This window comes from Gorilla gorilla, chromosome 1, assembly GCF_029281585.2.
Source record: "Gorilla gorilla gorilla isolate KB3781 chromosome 1, NHGRI_mGorGor1-v2.1_pri, whole genome shotgun sequence".
In the NCBI taxonomy this organism is placed as follows: domain Eukaryota; kingdom Metazoa; phylum Chordata; class Mammalia; order Primates; family Hominidae; genus Gorilla; species Gorilla gorilla.
This window is the reverse complement of record NC_073224.2, coordinates 25,775,966-25,793,283: the sequence shown is the minus strand read 5'-3', so window position 1 is coordinate 25,793,283 and position 17,318 is coordinate 25,775,966. Positions and strand designations below refer to the sequence as shown.

At 45.4% G+C, this 17,318-nt stretch overlaps 1 long non-coding RNA gene across 1 annotated transcript in view; it reads right to left on the bottom strand.

The window, feature by feature from the left end:
• Nucleotides 1-5,170: 5,170 nt before the first annotated feature.
• LOC129532009 (uncharacterized) overlaps nucleotides 5,171-17,318 on the bottom strand; it is a 36,977-nt gene continuing 24,829 nt past the window's right edge. The window contains exon 4 of the long non-coding RNA XR_008677572.2: nucleotides 5,171-5,272. This is a non-coding gene — a long non-coding RNA (uncharacterized lncRNA). The remainder of the gene's footprint in view (nucleotides 5,273-17,318) is intronic.

Here is a 17,318-nt window from a genome sequence, read left to right as displayed (position 1 = left end):
GTTGGATGGAGGATGCCAACCTGAGAGGTGCCTCATCGTCAAGCAGGGCGGGCAGTTGCTGAATCCCAGGGCTGTAGATAATCTGAAGTCATGCTTGCAGTCACATGGACACCAAGATCTGACCAGAGGCATGGCAACAGCAACAAGGGGTCCTCAGAAGGCTAAGGCCAGAAGCCAAAAAGTTCTGTCCAAAACTGCTACAAGGACAACAGGCAGCAGGGCTCAGTCCCTGTGGAGCAGGTGCTGGCAGAAATTGGCCAAGGATTTCAGGGACCCAGCAAGCGAGGCTGGGGTTAGGGGCTGGAACTCCATCCCAGCTGGGAAATGGAAGGGAAACTGATTGCAGCCAAGAACTCAGGCCCCTGGCCAATTCTAGCAGATGGAGAAGAGAGGGAAGCTGTTGCTCTGTGCTCCTCCAGGCTCCTGGGGATCTGCTGAGTGAAGGTCTAACATCTCCAGGTTGAACTCACTCTAACGACACACAGGGAAGGCCTGAATTTTTAACAACCAATGCTACGTAACAAGCTGCGAGCAGGGGAAGCCCAGCAAATAGAGCCTAATAGAAGAGGCGAAAGGCTTTATGCTAAATCTGGAATTGTCATCCACAGCATCTCTGTAGCTCTGGCTATATCTGTTCTTACTTGCCGCTGTGTAGTTTAGTCACAATTCTAGAATTTCAGAAGGTATGGCTCATCTTCAATGCTTGTACTGCAATTTCTTCCTCTACTGGAGAAGTGAAAAGTCTCTCTCTGCACGCTGTGTCCTCTCTCCTCCCCTTTCTTTCTTTCTCCTCTCTTCCCTTCTTTCTTTCTCTTTCTCTTCCCTGCATTCTCCCTGTCTCCCTCTGAGCCTCCCCCTCTCTGGCTCCCCCTCTTCCTCTTGTTCTCCCTCTCCCTCCCCTCCCCTAGCTCTTGTTGGTGATGAGCACCTCTCAGCCTGAGTGCTACTGGAAAGTCTCCCCGTGATTCAGAGGCCTGCGCCCCACAGGGCCTCCTGTGCTTACCACAGCCACCCACCCACCTTGCCAAGAGCAGCTGATTTGAAAACTGCCCACCTGCCGCCTCACGGGGAATTGCTCTTAATTGTTTGGTTTCCATACGTGTCGTATATCCACTCCCAACGTAGAGGCTTTGCTTTGGGTAAGAAGAAATGCAAATGGAAACAGGGGCATTACATCCAGGATTCTTTCTGGAGGTTAGAATAAATGACCTCTTAAGATTCCTGCTAGAATCTGTTATAAATAACTCAAAACCTGATTAAAAATTCTACCTGAAAACTGTCTGAGATCGACAGCACGTAATCCATATAGACATATGCAAATTGTGAATGAGTCTAGTAAGAGGACCACAGCTAACGTTTATTGAGCACTAACTATGTGCCGGGCACTGCGCTAATTGCACAATCTCATTGAATCCTCATGACAGCCCAGGAGGAATGTTTCTAAATATTTCTGTGTTACAGGTGAAGACATCTGTAGAGTTTCAGTCAGCGACTTGCCAAGTGACACAGCCAGTAAACAAAAGAGCGGGACTGGATCCCCACTCCATACCCATCTGACAGTCTCAACAGGATGTATTTCAGAAGGAAGTCAGACCCAGGAAAGACCTCATTCCCAGGTGGCTTTGCACGGTGACAAGCTCTTAGACTCAGTTGCGGTACTGGGCCTGAACTAGCTGAGCTAACAGGTTTTTCTCTGCCCCTGACGTTGACGGTTCTGACAGTTCATCCCATTATTTTTATTTTATTTTTTTTTTTTTGAGGCGGAGTCTCGCTCTGTCGCCCAGGCTGGAGTGCAGTGGCGCGATCTCAGCTCACTGCAAGCTTCGCCTCCCAGGTTCATGCCATTCTCCTGCCTCAGCCTCCCGAGTAGCTGGTACTACAGGCGCCCGCCACCACGCCCGGCTAATTTTTAGTATTTTTAGTAGAGACGGGGTTTCACCGTGTTAGCCAGGATGGTCTCGATCTCCTGACCTCGTGATCCACCCGCCTCGGCCTCCCAAAGTGCTGGGATTACAGGCGTGAGCCACCGCGCCCGGCCCATCCCATTATTTTTATGTCTGCATAGAGTAGTTGCTTCCTGGCCTTGACTGTGTGCTCAGATAGAATATTTCCCTGGATCCTTTGGAAGCGTGCTGCTTAAGATCAACACCTCTGAAGTCAGAGGCAATGGCCCTCACTCTAGAAAGAAGCACCTGGTTCAGGTTGGCCCTTACTCTAGAAAGAAGCACCTGGTTCAGGTTAACCCCCACTTTTGCTTCTGTGTGTATCAACCTGGCCTTGCATGGCATCTACTGCAATGACTCAAACTCTGGAGTATTCTCTTTGGCCAGCTCTGCTTTCTATTTTGTAAATCTGATGAGCCACTAGACTGTGGAATCGGATCTCATTGTCTTTAAGCATACTGCACTTGGCCACTAAATGAGCTTCAGAATAGTGTCAGACCAGGACACAGAAGCATGCACGCGGTGTGCGTGTGTGATCATGAATTCATCATTGCATGTGTGTGCATGTCACATCTTCCCTGTCACCCAGACTACAAACCGTGGCATCATCTTGAGCCTGCTCACCCACACTCACTCACTCACCTGCCTGCATTTCTCCCTCAGTTTCACAGACACTGTCCTTGTTCAGGGTCTCTTGGTCTCCTCTGCCCCAGACAACTCTGCCAGCCTCCTGCCCCATCTGCCGTCATCCAGGCTGTCGCCTCTCTGATCCATCAATCACATTAATGCCAGAATCATCATCCTTGCATAAGACCACTTGCATTACAGGTCCTCTCAGAATTCCACAAGAATGGGACTCCCAAGTTGCTGCTCATGACCATCGCATTCCGAGTCCTGCAAAATCTTTCTCCAAATTTACTCGCCAACCTCATCACCCATTACATGCACCTTAGAGTTCATCCAAACACCGTGTATAGAATCCACATTGATTGAGCCTCTGCTACAGCCGGGGACGCTGCTACCTGCTAGGGAATATTTATAAACAAGGCCCGCAGCACACCAGACCCTCTCAGGACTCCTTGGCCTGGAAGGTCCTGCTCCTTTTCTTCCCTATTAAAATCATTCTCATTTTCCAAGTCAGATGTTTACCTACTGTGACATTGACCTTAATCCCCTTAGAATCCTTTCTTGGAGCCTAAGTCCTTGAGTTTTTGTCCTGATTTTGCTATTAAACTAGTTGTGTGAGTTTGGGGAAATTTTTTAACCTCATGGGGTCTCAGTTTGCTCAGCCTGAAAAATGGGGATAATACAAATACCTCCTCATGTAGTTGTTGAGAGGACAAAATTATTATTATTATTTTATATAAAGCATTTAGGACAGCGTAAAAAATTGTTTCTTTTTTTTTTTTTAGATGAAGTTTTGCTCTTGTTGCCCAGGCTGGAGTGCAATGGCGCGATCTCGGCTCACTGTAACCTCCGCCTCCCGGGTTCAAGCGATTCTCCTGAATCAGCCTCAAGTAGCTGGGATTACAGGTTCCTGCCACCATGCCTGGCTCATTTTTTGTATTTATTTTTAGTAGAGACAGGGTTTCACCTTATTGGTCAGGCTGGTCTTGAACTCCTGACCTCAGGTGATCCGCCCGCCTCGGCCTCCCAAAGTGCTGGGATTATAGGCATGAGCCACCGCACCCAGCCAAAAATTATTTCTAGCACCTTGCCTCCCATGTGTTGCTTATGTATTGCTATTTACATGTAGGCCATTCTGCCTGCTTCCTCTATGCAATTTTTAGTTCTTTGAGATAAAGGGTGGTCATTATCTTTGCATCCCAGCATCACTAGCAGAGAGCTTTGATCATAGAAGATGTTTAATAAATGTTGGCTTAGTTGAGTTCAGTGGCTAAATGATCACAGAAATTTTAAGTTCATTTTACCGATTGCTCTGCCTTCGAATAGGACTTTCCTAATTCTAGGTAGAAGAGATTCTGGTCCCTGGCAACCTATTCCACTTTCTGATACTTCAATCTGAAGGAGACTTTAGAGGTCATTTCATGCAGATATGTCAGTTACCATTTTATGTGTTGACCTCAATCGATTAATAATGGCTTTCTCAAGTGCTGGGAGTGCTACAATTGATTAGTGATGTCTGGCCCTTGCATGGGCAGGGCAGCTGATAATGTGCAAGTCGTGTATTTGCCATTCCCAATTTAGTCCATTGCTCTCTTTTGAGTATGAGGAAACTAAGTATACAGAAGTTGAGTGACATACTGAAGGCCACACAGTTAGTGGTAGCAGGGTCCAAATGGGAAGTTAGGTGTTCTGAATACAAGTTCAGTATTTTTTAGAGAGATTGGAATTTGGGAGAGAAAAAAGGGGATCCAACTGTGAGTCTATGCCTCATTTGCCTGTAGATGTAACTGCCCATTCTCATCCTTCTGTAGGCTGGGGATTGTGTCTTTGAAGCACAGCACATGAGTGGCAGAAGCCTAGTGGAGGAGTTGCCCCTGCAAACTCAGTGGACCCTCATACCTTCTCCTTCTCTCAGACAGCCTGGCCCAACCTGGACTTGACAGATGGTGCTTGCCCAAGTCACAGGGGTGGCAGGACTGAGTCCTGGGCTGCTTCAGAAGAGGGGATGTCACAAACAAGTTCTGATGAATGTTAAGCTTTTACAAAATAGGATTAGATCCAGGGTGGACTCCACAGGGAAAAACATCCTCTTCTTTATAACGTTGAATTTATTATTTTAATTCAAAACAAAAGCACTGAAAGTGTTTCTCTGGGGGAGTGGAAAAGATTATTCTGCAAGATCCAAAAAAAAAATTATAGAATTCAGAGTTTCCAAAATAAGCTGAAATTTCTGAAGAATCCAGACTACATAACTTGTGTCAACAGAATTTAGACTCTGATTATGTAAGTAGGTAGGGGGAGAAGGGAGGCACCAATTCACACACACACACAAAAAGAGTAGTAAGAGGCAAAATTCATTAAACACCAGGCATCTGCTCTCGGGAATGATTACTGTTCTAGCTGTAAACTATACAGGCCTGTTGCTGAGTAACATCATGTTACAGCACTTAACACCACTTGATGTCAATTATAAAATAGCACGCTTAGTACACAAACACTGGTATCTAGAATCATAAACTATTACACCTAGGAGGAAATTAAAGATAGCAGCCCAATCCCCTTAATAGGTGTCCACAAATGGTAAAATGACTTACCCAAGGCCACACTGCAAGTTACAGGCAGAGCTCATCCATAATCCCCGGAGTCTTCCTTCAGCAGCTTTCTACTGTCTGATGTAGACATCCTAGCATTACATGTTTTCTCTGAAATTTAGGATAGCACATCAGAATTAAGGTATCCAAAGCAATTTTACTCATTCCAAAATATCAGTATTTACATCACCCGAGTTAATAGTTCCATCTGTTTTTATCCTTTCCTTTGATACAGCCAGGTAATTTTCATGTACCCATTATTGGGCCCTGAAAACCCTCCTAGCTGCCTTACAGACAAGTGGAGGAAACCAATGCTTGTGAGTTGCATTTTATGCGCCAGGGACTGCCTACACTGTCTCCTAGAAGCTCACAAATTATTTTCAAGAACTCTTTCTTCAAGAGATTCAAGGTCAAGTGGTTAACAAATGGTAGGGCTGGCATGCAAAGCCAGGTCCACCCATCTCCAAATTTCTTGGACAGCTCAAGTGGCCGTAAAAAAACACCATGGACTGAGGTTTTTTTTTTTTTTTTTTTTTGAGACAGTGTCTCAGTCTGTTGCCAGGGTGGAGTGCAGTGGCACAATCTCGGCTCACTGCAACCTCGGCCTCCCAGGTTCAAGCAATTCTCCTGCCTCAGCCTTCCGAGTAGCTGGGACTACAGGTGCGTGCCACCACACCCAGCTAATTTTTGTATTGTTAGTAGAGACGGTTTTTCACCATGTTGGCCAGGATAGTCTCGATCTCTTGATCTTGTGATCCATCCGCCTCAGCCTCCCAAAGTGCTGGGATTATAGGCATGAGCCACCGTGCCTGGCTGGTTTTTTTGTTTTGTTTTGTTTTGTGTGTTTTTTGACACAGGGTCTTGCTCTGTCACCCAGGCAGGAGTGCAGTGGTGCAATCATAGCTCATTGCATCCTCAGACTCCAGGGCTCAAGAGATCCTCCCACCTCAGCTTCTCCAGTAGCTGGGACTACAGATGTGCACCACCGTGCCTGACTAATTTTTGTATTTTTTGTAGAGGCAGGATCTCACTTTGTTGCCCAGGCTGGTCTTGAACTCCTGGAGTTGAAGAACATTTACTATATAGCCATGCACAGTTGGTATTCTCATAAGAGATGGATAGCAAGACTCAGAACCCTTGACTCTCATACTCCTGTTTGCTGCAACTCTGCAGTCATGAGGCATGTGGAAAGTCCATGGCTGCCCTCTCCCCTGAAAAACTGAAAAAAAAATCCCCTGAAAAGAATCATGGAGTGGTGGTGAATTTTATGTGTCAACTTGGCTAGGCCACAGTACCCAGGTATTTGGTCAAACACCAGTCTAGATGTTGTTGTGAAGGTATTTTTTATAGGAGATTGATATTCAAATCAGTAGACTTTGAGTAAATCAGATTATTCTCCATAATGTGTGTGGGCCTCATCCAATCAGTTGAAGATCTTAAGAAAAAAAGACTAAGGTTCCCTGAGGAAGAAGGAATTCTGCCTCCAGGCGGCCTTCAGATTTGAGCCACAACATCAACTCCCCTGGGTCTGTAGCCTGCCAGCCTGTCCTGCAAATTTCAGACTTTCAGGCCTCCACAATTCTTGAACTGATTCCCCAACTTATGAAAGTACACACACACACACACACACACACACACACACACTATTGATTCTGTTGAACCCCAACTAACTCACATGGGGTAAGCTCCATGAGCAGCTTTAGGTAGAAGCCCCCTCGGTGGTATCCACAGACCCCATGCTGACCTCCTTTTGGCCTCCTTGGTTGGGGTGGGGTATGGAGGCTCAAGGGCCTCTTCCCTACAAGCCAGAGCCTGTCCCTAGCTGTTTAGAGCACTGGCTGTAATATGGAGCCATCCAAAAGTACAAGGACTGAGGGTTGACAGCCCCTTGACTCTCCCCACCAGAAGCTTTCCCCTTTTGATTGGGGGGTGGGGATCTTACCCAAAGATTCCACTTTATCCCTAATACAAAGAGGTGGGACCTTTGGAAGGTAACTTGGTCACAAGGGTGGAGCTCATGTGAATGGAACTAGTTGCCCTTATAAAAAAGGCTGGAGGGAGCTCCCTGGCCCTGCCCACCATGTGAGGAACAAGTCACCACCTATGAAGCAGAGAATCTGTTGGCACTCTGATCTTGGACTTCCCAGACTCCAGAACCGTGAGCAACAAATTTCTCTTGTTTATAATTTACCCAGCCTAAGGTATTTTTGTTTTAGCAGCCCAAATGGAGTAGTGTGTGCCCACTGGAGAGCAGAGGGGAGAGAATGCAGAGGTCCCTAGAGGTTAGAGTGAATGATCAGCTCACCCCAGGGGATATAACTTAACGCAATCTGCACTCTTCATACATTTCTGTTTGCCAGGGAGGAACTTCCAGCATCCAGCGTGGGTCCCTAGGGTGAGGTGCCTGGTGCCAACGAAGTAACCCCCAGCAAGAGTGAGGGACTAAGGAAAAAGAAGGGAGGGGCTATGGCAGGATCTCTGTTCTGTTCATTAGCTCTTTGTTTTGTGGTTGCTTGGTGTTTTTGTCCTTTCCTTTTGTTCTGAAGTAACCTTGGAGTCCTGGGAGTCAGGACTAGACCAAGGTTCCAATCCAAAGCAACTGATTAAATATCTTCATTTCTTTATCTGTGAAATACCACCCATTTTGTTCCCCTCAATTGATTTGAAAGTTCAGTATTTGATTTCTCTTCTTTTCATGGATATCTTTGTAGAATCATTTTTTATCTATATGCACATGTGAAATTGCTGATATCAGACCATTTTTTAATTTACAAAAATGGTAAGTTGATATGGTTCAGCTTGATATAGTTTCTCCTAATGCAAGCCGGGAACTCTAACACACTTTTTATCTCCCTCAGATACACAGACTTTCCAATACCCACTACCTCCAGCTTTACCTGTGTATCTGTAATATATACATATTACGTGACATTTTCTGCAAATTTAGGTTCACATTTGTAATAAAAGCCTTTTTTAAACAAAGAATATATTTTGCTTACTTTTTCTTACTATTATACCTTGTATAACACTTCTTGCTCTGGGATTCTTGTATCCTCTAACTGGAACACATTCTTTGGTTATTTTTTCAGGTAGAGTCTATATATGAGAATATCTTCTAAAGATCTTATATGACTGAAAATGTCTTTACTTCATCCCCACTCTTAAATGTTCATTCGGCTAGATATAGAATTGCATTCACATTTTTTTTCTCAGAACTTGAAAAGCATTCCTCCTGCCTGTTCTGACTTCCAGCTTTGCCAATGAAGGATCTGTTGCTATTGCAAAGTTGTATTTTCTGTTTCCAAGATAACCAAATGGTCTATTTTCAAAGCTACATGTTCTTGTTTCATAACCACCTATTCTTACCTTATGGATATAACACCCTCCTTTATTTCTTTGTGAATTTTAAGTTTGCTTTGCAACAATCCTGTTCTGATCATTCCATTAACTTTGTGCCCTCAGGTGTAAGTTCAGTTTGTTATCTCCTTTTGTGGGGCTTATTTTTTTCAAGCATCTGGTGATTCAAAGTTGCATTCTAATCCCTGTGGTCAAGGCCCCTCAGTTCCTCAGGAGAGGGAGAGCTTGTTCACCACTGCCCCCACCTGCTCCAATGTTAGCAGTAGTAGCGGAAGGACTGTCTGGACCACTGGATAAGGTACACAGGTGCCTCCATGTTCACCGTGGTGTTGCTATTCACTTGGGGCTCTGTTCTCTCCATCCCAGGCTCCCACACTCACTGTCCGTATTTAGAGACAAGGCCCCTGATTGTCACTGCTTGGCCTGGGGAAGAGAATGGAAGAGAAGACAGTGGGCAAAGCTGTGGAGTAATTCCCTGGGGCCTGAGCTGTGTTCATCTCAAGGGCAGATGTTCAGACTACGGGTCTCATTGTGCCAGAGCTGAGCACTGGACCACAGGCCCCAGGCTCCCAGATGTTCTCTGATCAATGTGTGTGTGTGTGTACATGTGTGTGTAAGAGATGCAAGCTTTCTAAAGCACAGGCCTGGCATCTGAGGCTTCCTTTTGTTTTCTCCTGGAGATGTCTCAAGTTTCCAAGTCACCTAAGTTCTCCTTCTTGTTTTGAGGTGCAAATACATATTTTTCAAAATATATTTTCTATCATTTCTATGGATTCGGTGTGGACAGGAAGATAGTGCAGCTTGTGCCTAGGGATTATTGTGAGATGCTTCAACGAACTGTGAAGGTGAGAATTAATGAGCACATGATACAAGGCCTGACATACATCATGACAGCCATTATTGAGAGCTTTTGGTGTTCACTATGCTAATCCTATTTCAACATGGCTTCTGGTCTACACCGGGGATATAGTTATCTCCATCCCTAGAGCTACTTCTCGGGTAAAAGAGTCATTTCTTTAACAGATCCAAGCCCAGCTTCATCACCTATCACTTCAGGAAGAACGTTATTATTCTCCTTCCATGGTTCATTAGAAAACAGGTGCCGTACTGAGTCTGAGCTCCTGCATTTCATCACTCATTGGCCTCTGTACTGGCTGCCATGTTAATTTAATCTTAGCTGGTAAAAGGCTTAGGAGAGAGAGGGGAGCTTACAGCATACAGCTGTGGGGAAGAGCCGTCTAGAATCTCAAACTTTCCATGGCTCCTTGTAGGGAAGCACATTTTGTTCTGAAATGTGCTGCATACATTTGGCTCTTTGCTTGAAGGAAAATGTTCTGGGGGTTTAAAATGCTTTGAAAAGGAAAAGGAAAGGTGAAAAAGGAAAAGAGGGAGGAAAGAAGGGGAAGAAGAAAGGGAGGGAAGGGGCGAGCCATGTTCCTCTTCCTCCTCTGTCAAATCCCTTTGTCTCTGGATACATTCATTGTCAGCCCTGCCAGATGTTGGAAGTATTTGAGAGTTGGCAGCAGGTTCCAGTGAGAAAATCAAATCTCTGCTCCTCCTGAGAACTCCATTAGCAAGATAGTTAAACTGTGGCTTCACCTGAAAGAGGATAGACAGCAACCCACATGGAAACTCCCGTCTCCTTAGAGAGCTTTGAGAAGCAGCTGGGTCCTGCTTCTCAGGCCTTGACAACACTTCCTACTCCTTCCGCCTACAGAAATATTCTGGAAAAAGACATCAGTACACTAGAGACACTACCTCTCCACTGCTGCACCTCATGCGGCAGAATCCAGCTAGATACATTTGTTCCTGTTCTCAGCAGGCTGAGAGTGTCCTGGGGACAGAAAGGGAACAGAAATCCTGCCCTCAGGCATACGCTGCCCTCAGTGTAGCTCTCCAAAGCCAAGAATACATTCATTACTCAGGAGAAGACTGATCCATCTAGTGTGTCTGTACTCAGAAGTATAAATTTACATTGTACAAATATAATACAGAATAGTCAATCTCAAATAGTTTTTTCTTTTTCTTTTTCTTTTTTCTTTCTTTTTTTTTTTTTTTTTTGAGACAGTTTCACTCTTGTTGCCCAGGCTGGAGTCCAGTGGCACGATCTCGGCTCACTGCAACCTCTGTTTCCCAGGTTCAAACAATTCTCCTGCCTCAGCCTCCCAAGTAGCTAGGATTACAGGCATGCACCACCATGCCTGGCTAATTTTGCATTTTTAGTGGAGACGGGGTTTCACGATGTTGGTCGGGCTGGTCTTGAGCTGCCTGATCCGCCCACCTCTGCCTCCTAAAGTGCTGGGATTACAGACACGAGCCACTGTGCCCAGGAATCTCAAATTTTAAAACCAGCAATGTGATACAATTTTATGTATATAACCGTTTATTTGAAAAACTCAGAAATTTTCATTTGAAATACTTTCCCATGAAATGTTATGTATACATGTCAAAAACCATGGAAGTGTTTATAATCATTGACCCTGGAATGCCACTTCAAGGAATGTGGCCTAAGACACAAATTCAACAGGAAAAAACAGCAAAGATGTTCAATTTTTGTTAAACTTAAAAACTAGATACTAATTATGCCACACACACACACACACACACACACTCCAAAAAAAGGTTTAAGAAATTAAGAAGGCTGAGCACACAGTAGCTCATCCCTATAATCCTAGCACTTTGGGAGGCTGAAGCAGGAGGATTGCTTGATCCCGAGTTTGAGACCAGCTGGGCAACCTTGTCTCTACAAATAAATAAATAAATAAATAAATAAATAATTAGCTTGTGTCAGGCCTCTGAACCCAAGCCAAGCCATCACATCCCCTATGACTTGCATGTATACATCCAGATGGCCTGAAGTAACTGAAGATCCACAAAAGAAGTAAAAATAGCCTCAACTGATGACATTCCACCATTGTGATTTGTTTCTGCTCCACCCGAACTGATCAATGTACTTTGTAATCTCCCCCACCCTTAAGAAGGTTCTTTGTAATTCTCCCCACCCTTGAGAATGTACTTTGTGAGATCCACCCCTGCCCACAAAACATTGCTCTTAACTTCACTGCCTACCCCAAAACCTATAAGAACTAATGATAATCTACCACCCTTTGCTGACTCTCTTTTCAGACTCAACCCACCTGCACCCAGGTGAAATAAACAGTCATGTTGCTCACACAAAGCCTGTTTGGTGGTCTCTTCACATGGACGCGCATGAAATTTGGTGCCGTGACTCGGATTGGGGGACCTCCCTTGAGAGATCAATCCCCCGTCCTCCTGCTCTTTCCTCCATGAGAAAGATCCAACTACTACCTCAGGTCCTCAGACCAACCAGCCCAAGAAACATCTCACCAATTTCAAATCCGGTAAGCAGCCTCTTTTTACTCTCTTCTCCAACTTCCCTCACTATCCCTCAACCTCTTTCTCCTTTCAATCTTGGTGCCACACTTCAATCTCCCTTCTCTTAATTTCAATTCCTTTCATTTTCTGGTAGAGACAAAGGAGACACGTTTTATCCGTGGACCCAAAACTCCGGCACCGGTCACGGACTGGGAAGGCAGCCTTCCCTTTGTGTTTAATCATTGCAGGAACGCCTCTCTGATTATACACCCACATTTCAAGGGTGTCAGACCACGCAGGGACGCCTGCCTTGGTCCTTCACCCTTAGCGGCAAGTCCCGCTTTTCTGGAGGAGGGGCAAGTACCCCAACCCCTTCTCTCCGTGTCTCTACCCCTTCTCTGCTTTTCTGGGGGAGAGGCAAGTACCCAAACCCCTTCTCTCCATGTCTCTACCCCTTCTCTGATTTTCTGGGGCAGGGGCAAGAACCCCTCAACCCCTTCTCCTTCACCCTTAGCGGCAAGTCCCGCTTTTCTAGAGGGCAGGAACCCCCAATCCCTTATTTCCATACCCCAACCCCTTCTCTGCTTTTCTGGAGGTCAAGAACCCCCCACCCCTTCTTCGTGTCTCTACTCTTTTCTCTGGGCTTGCCTCCTTCACTATGGGCAAGCTTCCACCTTCCATTCCTCTTTCTTCTCCCTTACTTTGTGTTCTTAAGAACTTAAAACCTCTTCAACTCTCACCTGACCTAAAATCGAAGCATCTTATTTTCTTCTGCAATGCTGCTTGACCCCAACACAAACTCAACAGTAGTTCCAAATAGCCGGAAAATGGCACTTTCAATTTTTCCATCCTATAAGATCTAAATAATTCTTGTTGTAAAATGGGCAAATGATCTGAGGTGCCTGATGTCCAGGCATTCTTTTACACATCAGTCCCTCCCTAGTCTCTGAGCCCAATGCAACTCGTCCCAAATCTTCCTTCTTTCCCTCCCGCCTGTCCCCTCAGTCCCAACCCCAAGCGTCGCTGAGTCTTTCTAATCTTCCTTTTCTACAGACCCATCTGACCTTTCCCCTCCTCACCAGGCTGAGCTAGGTCCCAATTCTTCCTCAGCCTCTACTCCTCCACCCTATAATCTTTTTATCGCCTCCCCTCCTCACACCTGGTCCGGCTTACAGTTTCATTCTGTGACTAGCCCTCCCCCACCTGCCCAGCAATTTACTCTTAAAAAGGTGACTGGAGCTAAAGGCATAGTCAAGGTTAATGCTCCTTTTTCTTTATCCCAAATCAGATAGCGTTTAGGCTCTTTTTCATCAAATATAAAAATCCAGCCCAGTTTATGACTCATTTGGCAGCAACCCTGAGACACTTTACAGCCCTAGACCCTAAAAGGTCAAAAGGCCATCTTATTCTCAAAATACATTTTATTACCTGATCTGCTCCCGACATTAAATAAAACTCCAAAAATTAAATTCCGGCCCTCAAACCCCACAACAGGATTTAATTAACCTCGCCTTCGAGGTGTACAATAATAGAAAAAAGTTGCAATTCCTTGCCTCCACTGTGAGACAAACCCCAGGCACATCTCCAGCACACAAGAACTTCCAAACACCTGAACCGCAGTGGCCAGGCATTCCTCCAGAACCTCCTCCCCCAGGAGCTTGCTACAAGTGCCAGAAATCTGACCACCAGGCCAAGGAATGCCTGCAGCCCAGGATTCCTCCTAAGCCGTGTCCCATCTGTGCGGGACCCCACTGGAAATCGGACTGTTCATCTCACCTGGCAGCCACTCCCAGAGCCCCTGGAGCTCTGGCCCAAGGCTCTCTGACTGACTCCTTCCTGGCTTAGCGGCTGAAGACTGATGCTGCCCGATCGCCTTGGAAGCCCCGTAGACCACCATGGACGCCGAGCTTTAGGTAACTCTCACAGTGGAGGGTAAGTCCTTCCCCTTCTTAATCAATACAGAGGCTACCCACTCCACATTACCTTCTTTTCAAGGGCCTGTTTCCCTTGCCTCCCTAACTGTTGTGGGTATTGACAGCCAGGCTTCTAAACCTCTTAAAACTCCCCAACTCTGGTGCCAACTTAGACAATACTCTTTTAAGCACTCCTTTTAGTTATCCCCACCTGCCCAGTTCCCTTATTAGGCTGAGACACTTTAACTAAATTATCTGCTTCCCTGACTATTCCTGGATTACAGCTGCATCTCATTGCCACCCTTCTTCCCAATCCAAAGCCTCCTTTGTGTCCTCCTCTTGTATCCCCCCACCTTAACCCACAAGTATAAGACACCTCTACTCCCTCCTTGGCGACCGATCATGCACCCCTTACCATCTCATTAAAACCTAATCACCCTTACCCTGCTCAAAGCCAATATCCCATCCCACAGCATGCTTTGGAAGGATTAAAGCCTGTTATCACTCGCCTGCTATAGCATGGCCTTTTAAAGCCTATAAACTCTCCTTACCATTCCCCCATTTTACCTGTCCTAAAACCAGACAAGGCTTACAGGTTAGTTCAGAATCTGCACCTTATCAACCAAATTGTTTTGCCTATACACCCCGTGGTGCCAAGCCCATATACTCTCCTATCCTCAATACCTCCCTCTACTACCCATTATTCTGTTCTGGATCTCAAACATGCTTTCTTTACTATTCCTTTGCACCCTTCATCCCAGCCTCTCTTTGCTTTCACTTAGACCGACCCTGACACCCATCAGGCTCAGCAAATTACCTGGGCTGTACTGCCGCAAGGCTTCACAGACAGCCCCCATTACTTCAGTCAAGCCCAAATTTTATCCTCATCTGTTACCTATCTTGGCATATGCTCATAAAAACACACGTGCTCTCCCTGCTGATCATGTCCGATTAATCTCCCAAACCTCAATCCTTTACAAAACAACAACCCTTTTCCTTCCTAGGCATGGTTAGTGCGGGCAGAATTCTTACACAAGAGCCAGGACCGCACCCTGTAGCCTTTCTGTCCAAACAATTTGACCTTACTGTTTTAGCCTAGCCCTCATGTCTGCGTGCAGTGGCTACCGCTGCTTTAATACTTTTAGAGGCCCTAAAAAAATCACAAACTATGCTCAACTCACTCTCTACATTTCTCATAACTTCCAAAATCTATTTTCTTCGTCATACCTGACGCATATACTTTCTGCTCCCCGGCTCCTTCAGCTGTACTCACTCTTTGCTAAGTCCCACAATTACCATTGTTCCTGGCCCAGACTTCAATCCAGCCTCCCACATTATTCCAGATACCACACCTGACCCTCATGACTGCATCTCTCTGATCCACCTGACGTTCATCATATTTCCCCACATTTCCTTCTTCCCTGTTTCTCACCCTGATCACGCTTGATTTATTGATGGCAGTTCCACCAGGCCTAATCACCACACACCAGCAAAGGCAGGCTATGCTATAGTACAAGCCACTAGCCCTCCTCTTAGAACCTTTCATTTCCTTTCCATCGTGGAAATCCATCCTCAAGGAAATAACTTCTCAGTGTTCCATCTGCTATTCTACTACTCCTCAAGGATTATTCAGGCCTCCTCCCTTCCCTACACATCGAGCTCAAGGATTTACCCCCGCCCAGGACTGGCAAATTAGCTTTACTCAGCATGCCCCGAGTCACAAAAACTAAAATACCTCTTAGTCTAAGTAGACACTTTCACTAGATAGGTAGAGGCCTTTCCTACAGGGTCTGAGAAGGTCACCGCAGTCATTTCTTCCCTTCTGTCAGACATAATTCCTCAGTTTAGCCTTCCCACCTCTAAACAGTCTGATAACAGACCAGCCTTTATTAGTCAAATCAGCCAAGCATTTTTTCAGACTCTTAGTATTCAGTGACAGACTAATGGTCTATTAAAAACACACCTCACCAAGCTCAGCCACCAACTTAAAAATGACTGGACAATACTTTTACCACTTTCCCTTCTCAGAAGTCAGACCTGTCCTCAGAATGCTACAGGGTACAGCCCATTTGAGCTCCTGTATAGACGTTCCTTTTTATTAGGCCCCAGTCTCATTCCAGACACCAGACCAACTTAGACTGTGCCCCAAAAAAACTTGTCATCCCTACTATCTTCTGCCTAGTCATACTCCTATTCACCGTTCTCAAATACTCATACATGCCCTGCTCTTGTTTACACTGCCGGTTTACACTGTTTCTCCAAGCCATCACAGCTGGTATCTCCTGGTGCTATCCCCAAACTGCCACTCTTAACTCTTGAAGTGAATAATCTTTGTTGGCAGGACTATGCTGAATCTCCTTAGGCACTCTCTAATCAGATGTCCTGGGTCCTCCCAATTCTTAGACCTTTTATACCTGTTTTTCTCCTTCTCTTATTCCATTTAGTTTCTCAATTCATACAAAACCGTATCCAGGCCATCGCCAATCATTCTATATGACAAATGTTTCTTCTAACATCCCCACAATATCACCCCTTACCACAAGATCTCCCTTCAGCTTAATCTCTCCCACTCTAGGTTCCCACACTGCCCCTAATCCCGCTTGAAGCAGCCCTGAGAAACATTGCCCATCCTCTGTCCATACCACCCCCCAAAAATTTTCGCCGCCCCAACACTTCAACACTATTTTGTTTTATTTTTCTTATTAATATAAGAAGGCAGGAATGTCAGGCCTCTGAGCCCAAGCCAAGCCATCGCATCCCCTATGACTTGCACGTATACATCCAGATGGCCTGAAGTAACTGAAGATCTACAAAAGAAGTAAAAATAGCCTTAACTGATGACATTCCACCATTGTGATTTGTTTCTGCTCCACCCGAACTGATCAATGTACTTTGTAATCTCCCCCACCCTTAAGAAGGTTCTTTGTAATTCTCCCCACCCTTGAGAATGTACTCTGCGAGATCCACCCCTGCCCGCAAAACATTGCTCTTAACTTCACTGCCTATCCCAAAACCTATAAGAACTAATGATAATCCACCACCCTTTGCTGACTCCCTTTTCGGACTCAGCCTGCCTGCACCCAGGTGAAATAAACAGCCATGTTGCTCACACAAAGCCTGTTTGGTGGTCTCTTCACACGGACGTGCATGAAAGCTTGGCATGGTGGTGAGTGCCTGTAGTCCCAGCTACTGAGAAGGCTGAGGTGGCTGTGATCATGCCACTGCACTCTAGCCTGGGTGACAGAGTGAGACCCTGTCTCAAAAAGTAAATAAATACATAAATACAAATTAAGAGAAACCAATGTGTTGTGACATTATGCAAATATTAAAAATGATTGCATCAATAATGTAGTTGCATGGACAACAACTGTGATATATTGTTGGATAAAGGAGTCAGAAGATATCATTGGTATGTGCACCATGCTTACAATTTCACAGAAATATTTATGTCTATGGGCCTGCCAAGAAGGCATTATAGAAAAATGAAATTACTTTTATTAGAATAGTAGATATATGAGTAACAGTTTTCTTTCAATGGTGCAATGTTGTTT